We start from the raw sequence: 11,460 nt of genomic DNA, 5'->3' as shown, positions 1-11,460 counted from the left end.
GGAGCAAATTCAGCTAGAAGCGTCACAGGCAGCACTGTTGGTGAGGCAGAACCCAGAAGCCACCAAGGTGTAATCTGTCTTTTACAAAGAGAGGAGTTAAAAGGACGGAGGATAAAATTCAGCCCAGTGTTTGTTTGTTTGTTTGTTTGTTTGTTTTTAGAAGCATCTACTGATAATTTTTTTCTCTTTCAGATGTTTTGTTGATCAAATTATATTCTTGACATTTTGGGGACCTTCTGTGTTTTCCCAAATGCCGCTTAATGATGCCAGAGTGCAATTAAGACTAATTTGTTGGCAGAAATAATGGGCAGTTGTTAGGTTCTACGAAGGAACAGACCTAGGCGCTCTGATTATTATTATCCTTATTATTGAGGCCATTATTATTGCTCGAAGCATGTGTCAGGCTGAAAGAAGCAGGAGGGAAGATGAAAAACATCTGGGCAGGGAAAAGAAGGTGCTTCCGAGGAAGTCAGACGTCCTCAGACTTGGAGTCACAGAGTGTGGATCTCACCAGCCCCACCTGCTCCTTGTGTGACCTTGCACGAGGGCCTTGACCCCAGCCAGCCTCAGTCTTCTCATCTGGGAGCTGGGCGTATTAACATTACCTCTATCGTTGGATTGTTGAGGAGGAACCGTGATGAAATATTCAAGTTCGTGTCAGAGAGATGGAGTATTGGATCACTCAGGATTAAGTTCGGTTGTGACAAACTCAAAGTCACAGTGGCTTAGATGAACAGATATTTCTTTCTTTCACCTGCAAGTCTGACACAGGCAATGCAAGGCTGTTGCCAAGTCTACTCCATCAAGCCCTCAGGGACCCAGGCTCTTTCTAGCTCCCTGGTCTAAAACAGTGGCCAAAGTTCCACCTGTCATACCTACTGTGCGGGAAGCAGGGTAAAAAAGACAGACAAAAGCGGGAGTCAAGAACACATGCCAGCTGCCTTTAAGGAAGGCTCCCAGAGCCACCACAGGAGCCTTCCATTTCCGTTGCAGTAGCTGGAACTCAGTCACATGGCCCTATCAAGCTGCAAGGGATGCTGGGAGATGTAGTCTTTGCTCTGGGAAGCCTTTTGTCCTGCCAAAAACTGGGGATTCTAAGATAATGGGGAAAAGAGAGATCAGATGTTAGGAGATAAGTGGAGGTCTCCCCCGCAGGTGGGAGGAATAAGAAGGAGAAGGTAGGGAGACACCCCCCCCAAACGTCAGGTTTTATTTCTCCTTCTCCCTCTCTTCTCTCTCTCTCTTTCTCTTTAATGCTTATTTATTTTTGACAGAGAGAGAGAGAGAGAACGCAAGCAGGAGAGGGTCAGAGAGAGGGAGACACAAAATCCAAACCAGGCTCCAGGCTCTGAGCTGTCAGCACAGAGCCCAACGCAGGGCTCGAACTCACAAACTGTGAGATCATGACCTGAGCTGAAGTCGGACGCTTCACTGACTGAGCCATCCAGGTGCCCCGCCTCCCTCTCTTCTCCATAGCCAGTCAACCACCAAGCCTGTTGGTTCTACATCCTAAACTTCTCTAAATCCACCCTTTGCCCTCAGTCTCCGTGGAAAGAGCCCTAGGCCAGACTTCACCGTCATTCTCTCGGACCATTACAAAGGCTCCTCACTGCCCTTCATCCCACCTGTGGTCCCTCTTTACTAATGAGCTGTCTGTGACTGAGATCCGACGGGGTTCCCACTGCTTACAGGACAGAATCCAATCCCCTGAGCTCAGCCTTCAAGGCCCTTCAGGGTGGTCCTCTGTTTCTCATTGCTTCTACTCATGTAACTTTCCTGGCAGCCGAACAGAATATTCTGCTGGTAGCTGATAAGCCACCTTTTCTGTCTTTGAGCTTGCTTTTTGTCCTTTACCCCTTTCTCTCTTTCCTGCTCAGAAAGCTCCTATTCATGCTTTAAAACCCACCTCCCCTGCTTTACCATTGGAGAGAAGGGTGGCTGATTCCTCCAGGCTGTGTTTTCCGGACTCCTGGCGAGCTGTCTTTCGGCTGGCTTTAGAGGATTAGAAGCACTGGCAGGAGACTGGAGGGTAGCCCGGAGAAGCTTGGACGGTTTCTCACCTCTTCTCTGCCTGGGCTAACATCTCCGGCAGCAGCTACATCTCCTGCCAGACAGTGCGCCCCTCTGTGGTTCCGGATTCTGCTGGGCAGCTTTCCTGGGCGTCTGGCTCCCTGCAGGGCAACTCTGTTTCCGGGATCTCGTAAAACCATCTCCTCTCCTCGTCCTCCCATTCCTGGGATGCTGGCGGCTTCCTGCTGTTACTAATTTTTGGATAACGCTAATTTGACTTCTCACCTGTTCCATCACCTGTGTAACCAGTCTCCTGCTCTAAGTTCCCACTGTGCGAAATGCCTAGAATAGTTTCTGTTTTCTTTTTCCTTAAAAATAATTTTCTTAATGTTTATTTATTTTTGAGAGAGAGAGAGATAGAGCGTGAGCAGGGGAGGGGCAGAGAGAGAGGGAGACACAGAATCCGATGCAGGCTCCAGGCTCTGAGCTGTCAGCACAGAGCCTGACGCGGGGCTCGAACTCATGAACCGTGAGATCATGACCTGAGCTGAAGTTGGACACTTACCTGACTGAGCCACCCAGGCGCCCCCTCCCCAGTTTCTGTTTTCTGAACCAGACCCTAAATGAGCCAACTGCCTGGCACAGCATCTGGCCTACAGGGTGTGTTCAATCAATAGCTGTTGAATGAACAAATGAATGGAGCTTCCCTACCCCACCTAACCATGAGCTTCCCCAGCTCCTATGTCATTGCTTTATTACAGCATGCTTGAACCTGTTTGTTGACTCATCTGTCTCCCCCGTAAGACGTAGCTGGTAGTTGGGGATGTGGACACAAATATACAGGTGTCCTGACTCCTGAGAATGTTTTTTCTACCTTCTGTACCTGAGAGCTGGGAAGGAAAGGAGAGGGGAACAGAATGGAGAGTGGTGGAGGGTTCTCCACGGGTCTCTCTGCCTCTCTTATTTTAAACACAGGGCTTTGCTTCTGGGTTCAGGCGAGGATTTATGAGTGTGTTTAGGCAGTAACACGAGGGGACCTTTGGCGAGAAATGTTCCCTGTCACGCTCTGACAGCCTACGGAGGGAGGCAGCTGAAAACATCAGGAAGGAGATTTTTCTTGCGCTGGTAGAGGTCCCAGCCCAACCTTGCCACCCTTTAAATGCCACCTGGAAACGCCTGGGGGAAGAGTGGGGGGCTCCTGCCTTTTGGGTGGCATTGTCAGAGAGGGAGCACTCTGATGAGTTTTCTCAAAGTTTAGTTTGGGCTTCACTGAAGACAGAGCAAGGCAGGGAGGTTTTTAAACTCCAGTTGGAAGGATTTGGATCAGACATTAGGAGGAGCTGTCGTCTGATCCTTCGTGATGATGTGAAGCTAGACTCAGGTGCAGACCTCGTTATTATCTCCTACCTGTCTCCCGGTTCTCTCCACTCTGGCCAAGCTGGCCTTCATTTTGTCCCTTGAATGTGCCTCAGGACCTTTGCACTCATTGTCTTCTCCACCACGTCTGTCCTTCCCCTTCGTTCCTGGATGCTCTTCATTCAGATCTCAGTTCACATGTCGCCTCCTCAGGGAAGCATCCCCTGCCCGCTCCAGAGAAAGTAGCTGCACGCAATCAGTCACTCCCAAACCATTGCCTGGTCTTATTTCTTTATTCCATCGGTGACTTTTTGTAATTATCGTATTTCTTTAGTTCCACACCCGTTCATTTTCCATCGAAACCTACTAGATTGCAGGCTTCACAAAGGCAGGAATCCTTTCTATTGTTTTTCCCATTCACACCCGACACCCAGGACAGCGCCTGACACATAGGTGCTCACTCACGATTCTTTGAATGAGTAAATCAGGTACAATGCCTCCAAACACTAGTGGCTCAGAAGTGACCCTGGGTGTGCTCAGCTGAGGTCAGTCTGGGAGGTCTTGCTGGGAAGGGGAGGACAAGCCTAGAAGTGGACTCTGGATCAGAGGCTGGGGCAAGAATTGAATGACATAATATCTGCAGTGAGCTTAGAACAGGGCCTGGCACATTATCGAGGGCTCAGCAAATGCTGGCCGCTGTTAGGTTCAGATGTGCCCCCTGTGGAGCCTCTCCTGAATGCTGGGGGGTGGTGTCTGGGCTCTTTGGGCTGAAGATGTCTGCGTACCAGGCCTGGGCTCGAGGTGGCCTGAGCTGGCCATGGAGGCTGCTGGACCCGAGGCCAGAGGACGGCTTGCTCCCCCGGGGCCGGGAAAGACCACCTGCACTGCCAGCGAGCCTCCGGGGACCTCGGAGACAGGCAGAGAATACAGTTGCTAAGAGTGTGGATTCTGGAGCCAGACGCCTGGGTTTGAACCCAGCTCTACCGTTTACTAGCATGGCAGGTTACTTAACCTCCCTGTGCCTCAGTTTTCCTAGCGGTAGAGCTGGGACGATAGCAATACCTGCCCGGTAAGACCTTCTCGGCTCTGTGAGGATTTCAGAAGTACACACGGCAAGGACGTAGGCCCACCCACGTCTGGAATGAATTAAATGCTATAGGCGTTGGCTGTTAACACCGCCAAATCCAAACAACAATGTTGCTATTAGTTCTCTGGGTCTTACATAGGCTGTAATCGTGCCTCTCTGTGCTCCCCCTTCCAACCCCGAATCATTTATTGAAGCACTGACCCAGTACCTTAGAAGGGGACTGTATTTACTTATTTATTTATTTTTACTTAAAAAAATTTTTTTTTTTTTTTTACATTTATTTATTTTTGAGAAACAGTGAGACAAAGCGTGAGCGGGGCAGGGGCAGAGAGAGAGGGAGACACAGAATCGGAAGCAGCCTCCAGGCTCTGAGCAAGCAGTCAGCACAGAGCCCGACGCGGGGCTCGAACCCACAGACTGTGAGATCGTGACCTGAGCCGAAGTCGGAGGCTCAACCGTCTGAGCCACCCAGGTGCCCCAGAAGGGCAGAAGACCTTTAAAGAGGTAACTAAGTAAAATGAGGCATTAGGGTGGGTCCTCATCCAACCTGACTGGCGTCCGTAGGAGATTACACATATGGACACACCAGGAATGCGCAGAGAGAAGGCCCCGACTGGACACAGCGAGAAGAGGACCACGTGCCAGCCAAGGAGAGAGGCCTCAGGAGAAACCCAGCCGGCCCACACCTTGATCTTGCACTTGCAGACTCCAGAATGGTGAGAAAACAAATGCATTTCTGTTGGTGAAGCCACCCCACTCCGTGGTCTTTGTTATGGCAGCCCGAACAAACCAGTGCACTGGGTCAGGACAATCTGAGGCCTAGAGATCTGGCCGTGTCCTCACCCTCTGGGACATCCCCAGCTGGGGACGGCCTCCCCCTGCCTGGACATTCCTGATTCCATTCACAGCCTCTCCCTCCCCTGGGGTGACAGCCCTCCCTCTGCCCTAACCATCATCACCAGTGGGGGTCCATCAGTTGGCCTGTCTGTGACCCATTCGCCCGGTCAGAGCCGCGCTAAGGAGGCTGAGAGCCACCTTCTTCTTCTTCTTTTTTTTAAATTTAACGTTTATTTATTATTGAGAGACAGAGACAGAGACAGAGCGTGAGCAGGGGGAGGGGCAGAGAGAGAGGGAGACAGAATCCGAAGCAAGCTCCAGGCTCTGAGCTGTCAGCACAGAGCCTGACGCGGGGCTCGAACTCACGAACCGTGAGATCGTGACATGAGCCGAAGTCGGACCCTTAACCGACTGAGCCACCCAGGTGCCCCGAGAGCCACCTTCTTGACATATGTCCCTGGTGGTAAGAAAGCAAGAAGGCAAGAAGCCCGCCTGCCTGAGCACCTCTGCAAACACAACCCCTCGCCCATCAGTCCGTGGGCCCGGGACAAGCTCAAGCTCGGCTCTTTCCAAGGGCAGTCTCCGTTTACTTCCTTTCTCTCACCCTCCGGACTACCACCTCTGCCTCGGTCCTTGGAGTTTTATAGTCCCCCTTCTTCAGTCAGAGCCAATCCCAGAGAAGCAGGTGGGAACGGACCCACCTGATTGGCGCAAGAAGTGCCTGGAGGCGGGGCCAACTGGTTGACTGACCTGAAGGGCGGCCCCCGCGGCCAGAGCTGGGGCTGCAGGGAGAGGCCCAGGGCCTGCTGGAGGGCAAGGTGGCCGGAGGCTCTGCGAGCAGCCGGTCAGCCGGGGGGCCTTGGCAGGGTCGGTAGCTCTGCTCAGCTGGTGAAGTGATGCTCTCCTCTGATTGAGTTAATTATGCTGATTGAATTTCCTCCTTCTCTCTTCAGTGCCTCCTTCTGCCTCCTCCTCTCCCCTGTCTCTCCCCTCCCTTCTCTCCCTTTGGAGAGAAAGGGAAAGGTTTCCTTAATGTGACTGGTAATTGTTATGCACACAGTGTCAGATGTTAATGCGGGCCGTGATTGACAGCTAATCAGCCCATCAGCTGTACAAAAAGAGTGAATAACTCGGTAATTTGATTTCCCCTGATTCCCCTGCGTGGGATGGCAGGAAAGTCTAAATTAGCAATCAGGGAGCCCATGGCAGATCCTGGAGGGCGGTGGTGAGGATTTAGGGGCTGTGGGGGCAGCCGCAGCCTTGTGGGTCCTGACACCTAGGCTGAGAGAGCCTGTCCTGGCTGGCCTCCACGGGGCTTTGGAGGAGCTTGGTGAGCCGCAGGGACTAAGAGTGGAGAGACTGGGGCAGTGGGTCAAGTCCTCGTCCCCAGGGCTGCCCCTTCCTTGGTGGCAGCTGGGGAGAAGCCCCAGGCTGGCCTCCTGGAGAGGGAAGGGGTCTGGGCTGGAGGTGCTCTTATCCTGTTGTCTAGGAGACCACCCTGGAGGTGGTTGGGATGTGGCAGCCAGGCGCCTCCCACCGCCCCCCCCCCCCAATTCTTTTAGAGATGGTTGCCAGGGTTTCCACCGTGTGACCCAAATTCTTCCAATTCGGGGAAATAGTTGTCCCTTCACTCAGCTTCGGGCAGATTCTGCTCAGGTAAAATGGAGCACAGCAGAAGCACATGTGGATTATCTGGTCCCAAGTGAAGCCATCTCTGGCCTTCCTGGGGAGGCAATAGTAGCTAGACACAGCTGGCATCCACTGGGGGCCCACTGGGGCCAGGGGACCATGCCAAGTGTTTTGTCTGTATCCATCGTGAGCAGGAAGGAAGATTGGGCACCTGTTCCAAGTCCTACGTGAGAAAATGGTGGAGCTGGGATTCAAACCCAAGGCAGTACTGGCTTCTCGGCTGTGGTGACAGAGGCAGCATGAGGTGTGGTGTCCACTCTGGCCTGGCCTCAGGTGGCCTCTTACTCATCAGAAGGCCTCCCCACTCCCTGTGAGGTCCTAGCCCCAGAGACCTCTCCCCGCCCCGCCCCTCCCCGGAGAAATACCTGGGAGTATCTATAGCCATATGTGAATATTTGTCCTTTTAGGGATGGGGAAACTGAGGCCCAAGGAAGACAGGGATGGGCCCGAGGGCACATAAAGGACCATTGACCCAGCTAGGGCTGAAACCTAGCTCTCCTGCCCCAGCCTAACAGTGTCCAGCCCAGACTACCCTCCAAACCCCCGTCTTACCTGCTTATCTCTTCTCCTTCTAGCCTCAGCCATTCCCTTCCCAAATCCTCTTCCCCCCAAACTGTGGGAGCCAGCAGGGAGCTGGGGGAGGGGCTGCCAGTCCTTAGGGCCTGGAGATGCCCAGGGAGGACTCTAGGTGGTAACAGCATGTTGCTGGGAGGGAGCCAGCCCTGAGCAGCTCCACTGGCTGCAGGAGAGGCAGCTGCTGGGGGTGGTGGGTGGGCAGTGGTTTTGGCCTCCTTAATGTTCTGAGAACATAGTAGCCTGGGGCTGCGGGGCCAGAAGGGCTGACTGTGCCTCATCAAACACTGCCTGGCCCACCTCCAGCCTTGAAGCCCTCATTCCTATGTTGCCTTCCCTGCATTCTTCTTGTGGGGGTTGGGACATTCCCTGACAGTGGTTTCCCTGGGCCACTCAGTCCAATTCTTGGGCCGTAGGAACTCATTCCAGTCCACACTTTGTGCATGCACACATTTGGCAAACCTGTGTGCATGTACAGCCACACGGATGTGTGTGAACATTCGTCCTTGCCTTGGGTGCTCATAGACCAGTCTGTGCGAGTGTGTTCCCGTGCGCATGCGCATAAGTGTACCGGACCCATGCTTATGCTGCATGCAGCAGCCGGTGTGTGGGGATCAGGACCCCTCCATGGGTCCCAGAGGAGTTCTGGAAGCTGGGCGTTCTTAGACCAGCCGCTTGGATGCTGAGAGAGGGATGAGGAGTCCGGGAAGAGACAGGAGGCAAGAGCCACCATTTTTGTCCCCAAGGGTGCTTGGGAGGCTCAATTTATAGGGAAGCAACAGCCAGATGGGGCAGGAGTTGGTGTGAAAGCCATGGATCATGACCTTTTTAGGGTCAAGGGTGGGGAAATGGCCTTGGGAGGGGCTGTGGTCAGACCTGAGTCAGAAAGAGGTGAAGTCCAGTAGGGATGGGATTTGGAAGAAGCCACATCCCTGGGAACAGTTGTGATGCCTATTTTGTTCCAGCCTGTGTGTTGGCTAATGAGGGGTTATTACCCTCAGTGTGCAGATGATAAAGTGGACTCGGATGGGCACAAAAAGAAATTGCTCAAGGTCACACACCTATGAAGAAGAAAGAAGAGGTTCTGCTTTGTGCAGAAGTTCACCCTTGCTTCCCTGTAGGACCCAGCAGAGGCTGGAGGAGGCGGGGAGGGGAGCGGGAGGAGGGAGAGGAGGAGGAAGTAGGAGCGTAATCGCAATCCGTCAGAAGCCAGAGCTCCCAGGAGGCACAGGAGGGCAGAGTAGAGTTGAACCCTCTGAGCCACTGACCTCAAATATTTAATTGTCTTGCAGCCAACAAGTGTTTACTGGGAAAGCGCTGTGTATAAGGTACCCTCTCGGTGAAACAAGCAGCTTGCAGCCTGCTCTTACGGAGCCTACTGTCTAGTGCTCGTGTGTGCGTGGGTATGTGTGCACACGCATGTGCACGTGTGCACCTGTAGGCGCGTGTGTGTGCTGGGGGGAGGTGGGCGATGCTGGTCACAACTCCAGCTGGAACGATCATAGCTCACGTCGACCGAACTCTTAGAAACTCCTTTGATCCTCCCCACAGCCCTGTGGTGCTGCTCTGTTCTCCCCATTCTACAGATGAGAAAAGAGAGGCACTGTGAAGTCAAGCAACTTGCCCTAGGTCGGTCACACAGCTAAGATGTAATAGACCTAACTTCTGAACCTGGGCTGCTTAGCTTCAAGGTTAACACTTTGCTCTTACGACAATACTTACTGGCAAGCTGTGACGTGTGCTGGGGAAACAGAATAGAGGCGGTGCTGAAGGAGTGTCTGCAGGGCCTTAGCGTGCACCGAGCCCTGGAGAGCTTGCAAAGCTCTCGCTGTTTATCATGTCATTTCGTCCCCGCAGTGGCCCAGAAGGCTGGCCTAGGACCCCATTTACCAGATGGGGCCAGTGCAGCTCAGAAGAGGCAAGTCACCTGCCCGGTGTCACGCTCCCTGTGAGGTCCAGAGCTGACTGCCAAGCTCCCGCTTCCACCCTCGAGGGCCCCCCTACCTGGGCTGGCTTCTGGGCTGTTGAGGTTACTCAAGTCCTCTGCTCACCCTCTCCTCTCCGGGGTCCCATGGGCAGCAGACCCTGCCGGCTGCCGACCCCAATGTCTCCTAATGACATTTCTGTGGTTTGGCTGCTCTGGGCTGTGAGCTGTCCCCTGGGGCAGCCTGCCACACCTGAAGGGGAAGGCTGACGGGGCCTCAGCTGTGAGGCATTTAGATTCTGCCCTTGAACTTGCCCCTCACTTCTTCCCCTCGATGCCACCTGCTGCCCCCACACTCTAAGCAAGGAGCTGGTGGGGTCCCAGACTCCTGCCCTGTGTCTCCTTGGGGCTTCATCTCTGGATTCCTGCTCAGCTCCTCCTTACAAGGAGGAGGTTGGTGGTTGGTGTTCCCACAAGGGCCAACTCCCCAGCAGCACTGGGCATTTCCGGGGCCATCTCACCCACTCCTGACCCATGCCATCCCCTGACCCTCAGGCTCATGCTCTACCCTGGCAGAATTAAGGAAGACTCTGCTGACCCATGGACACAGTGTCATGGCATGTCACTGGTATCATGTCCCCATTTTTCAGATGAGGGAACTGACACTTGGAGAGCGTGAGTACATTGCCCAAGGTAAGAAGTGGAGCTGATCTCCTGGGATCTAGAGTCCGTATCCTAGAGAGAGAAAGGTGTGCTGTCCCAGTGCCTCCTAGCTCATCTCCCCTGTCCCGGACGTTGGCTGAAAGCCCCAGCACAGGGCATCTATTTGGGTGGAGGGGCTTGTTGGTAAAGCTTATCTGAGAGACACTGGGGAGCTCTTGTCTCAAGTCCAAGCCTGGATGGCTAGTGTGGGGTGAAGTGAGGGAGCGAGAGGGGGGATATTTAGGATAAACTGAGCCAGAGACCAAACACATGAGGACCGGGCTGGGTCAGGACTATGAGCTAGAGGCCAAAGGGCAGAGACACTAAGGGCTGTCCTGCACAGACAGTGGGGCCTGGAGACTGGTCAGTTTTGCTAGAGAGCCCTCCCCAGTGGCAGAGCTAGTGGGGTGGCTGGGGATGGAACAGACATCTAAGGTGGCTCCTGCCCTTGTCTCATCTCCTGCCACTTTCACTTGGGAGTGGAAGGCAGGGAACAGAGATGTCCTGTGAATTGCCAGAGGCAGCAAGCCAGGAACAGGGGCCCAGGTGTCCTGGCTCCCTGCCCAGGGGCACCTGATAGCCCCAGAGGACCCTGCTTCTCCAGGGTCAGCCATAGTGGCCAGCCCAACCCAGGGCTGCAGGGACTATTATGTCTGGCCAAAGGGCCGTGCATGGTGGGGTGCTGGTCAGGAGGGCTGGACCTCTGCTGGAGGCAATGCCCCAATGTGCAGGCACACTCGCAGATACAGAGCTTCCCCCATCCCACTTACACACACCTCACAGACACGTGAGCACAGGTGTCATGTGAGCTTTCAGCACAGAGCCTGATGCAGGGCTCGAACTCATAAACTGTGAGATCATGACCTGAGCCAAGTTGGGATGCTTAACTGAGCCACCCAGGCGCCCCCAGACAGTCTTCTATACACACATAGCTCTCTCTCTCTCTCTCTCTCTGTCTCTCTCTCTGTCTCTCTCTCTCTCTCTCACACACACACACACACACACCCAGGTGAGCAGGGAGCCAGGCACCTGGAGTTCTGTTCCTGTTTTGTCCTTGCACTGTGACCTTGAACAAGGTCACCCATTATTTTAAAGCCTTTCCTGGTGGCTCTCCCCATCTCAGGCCTCCCCCGGGACTGAACACTGCTTCTTGCACAGGTCCCATCTCAGCACCCAAGGCTCCTTACACTGCTCGCCTGGTTACGAGCCCGCTGCCTCCACCAGACTGGAAAACCCTCCACCGCCGCTGCCCAGCCCTGCCCATGGGTAGGTGCTTTGCCGG

The 11,460-nt window shown here is 54.0% G+C and overlaps 1 long non-coding RNA gene across 1 annotated transcript; it reads right to left on the bottom strand.

Moving 5' to 3' along the window:
* Positions 1 to 368: 368 nt before the first annotated feature.
* LOC122227870 lies at positions 369 to 2,187 on the bottom strand. Its single transcript, XR_006206247.1, has 3 exons — positions 1,921 to 2,187; positions 876 to 1,094; positions 369 to 762 (listed from the first exon to the last, which is right to left on the bottom strand). It is a non-coding gene; the product is annotated as an uncharacterized LOC122227870 (long non-coding RNA).
* Positions 2,188 to 11,460: the final 9,273 nt, after the last annotated feature.

Source organism: Panthera leo, chromosome C1 (assembly GCF_018350215.1).
Source record: "Panthera leo isolate Ple1 chromosome C1, P.leo_Ple1_pat1.1, whole genome shotgun sequence".
Classification (NCBI taxonomy): Eukaryota; Metazoa; Chordata; class Mammalia; order Carnivora; family Felidae; genus Panthera; species Panthera leo.
This window is presented reverse-complemented; position numbering and strand designations above follow the sequence as displayed.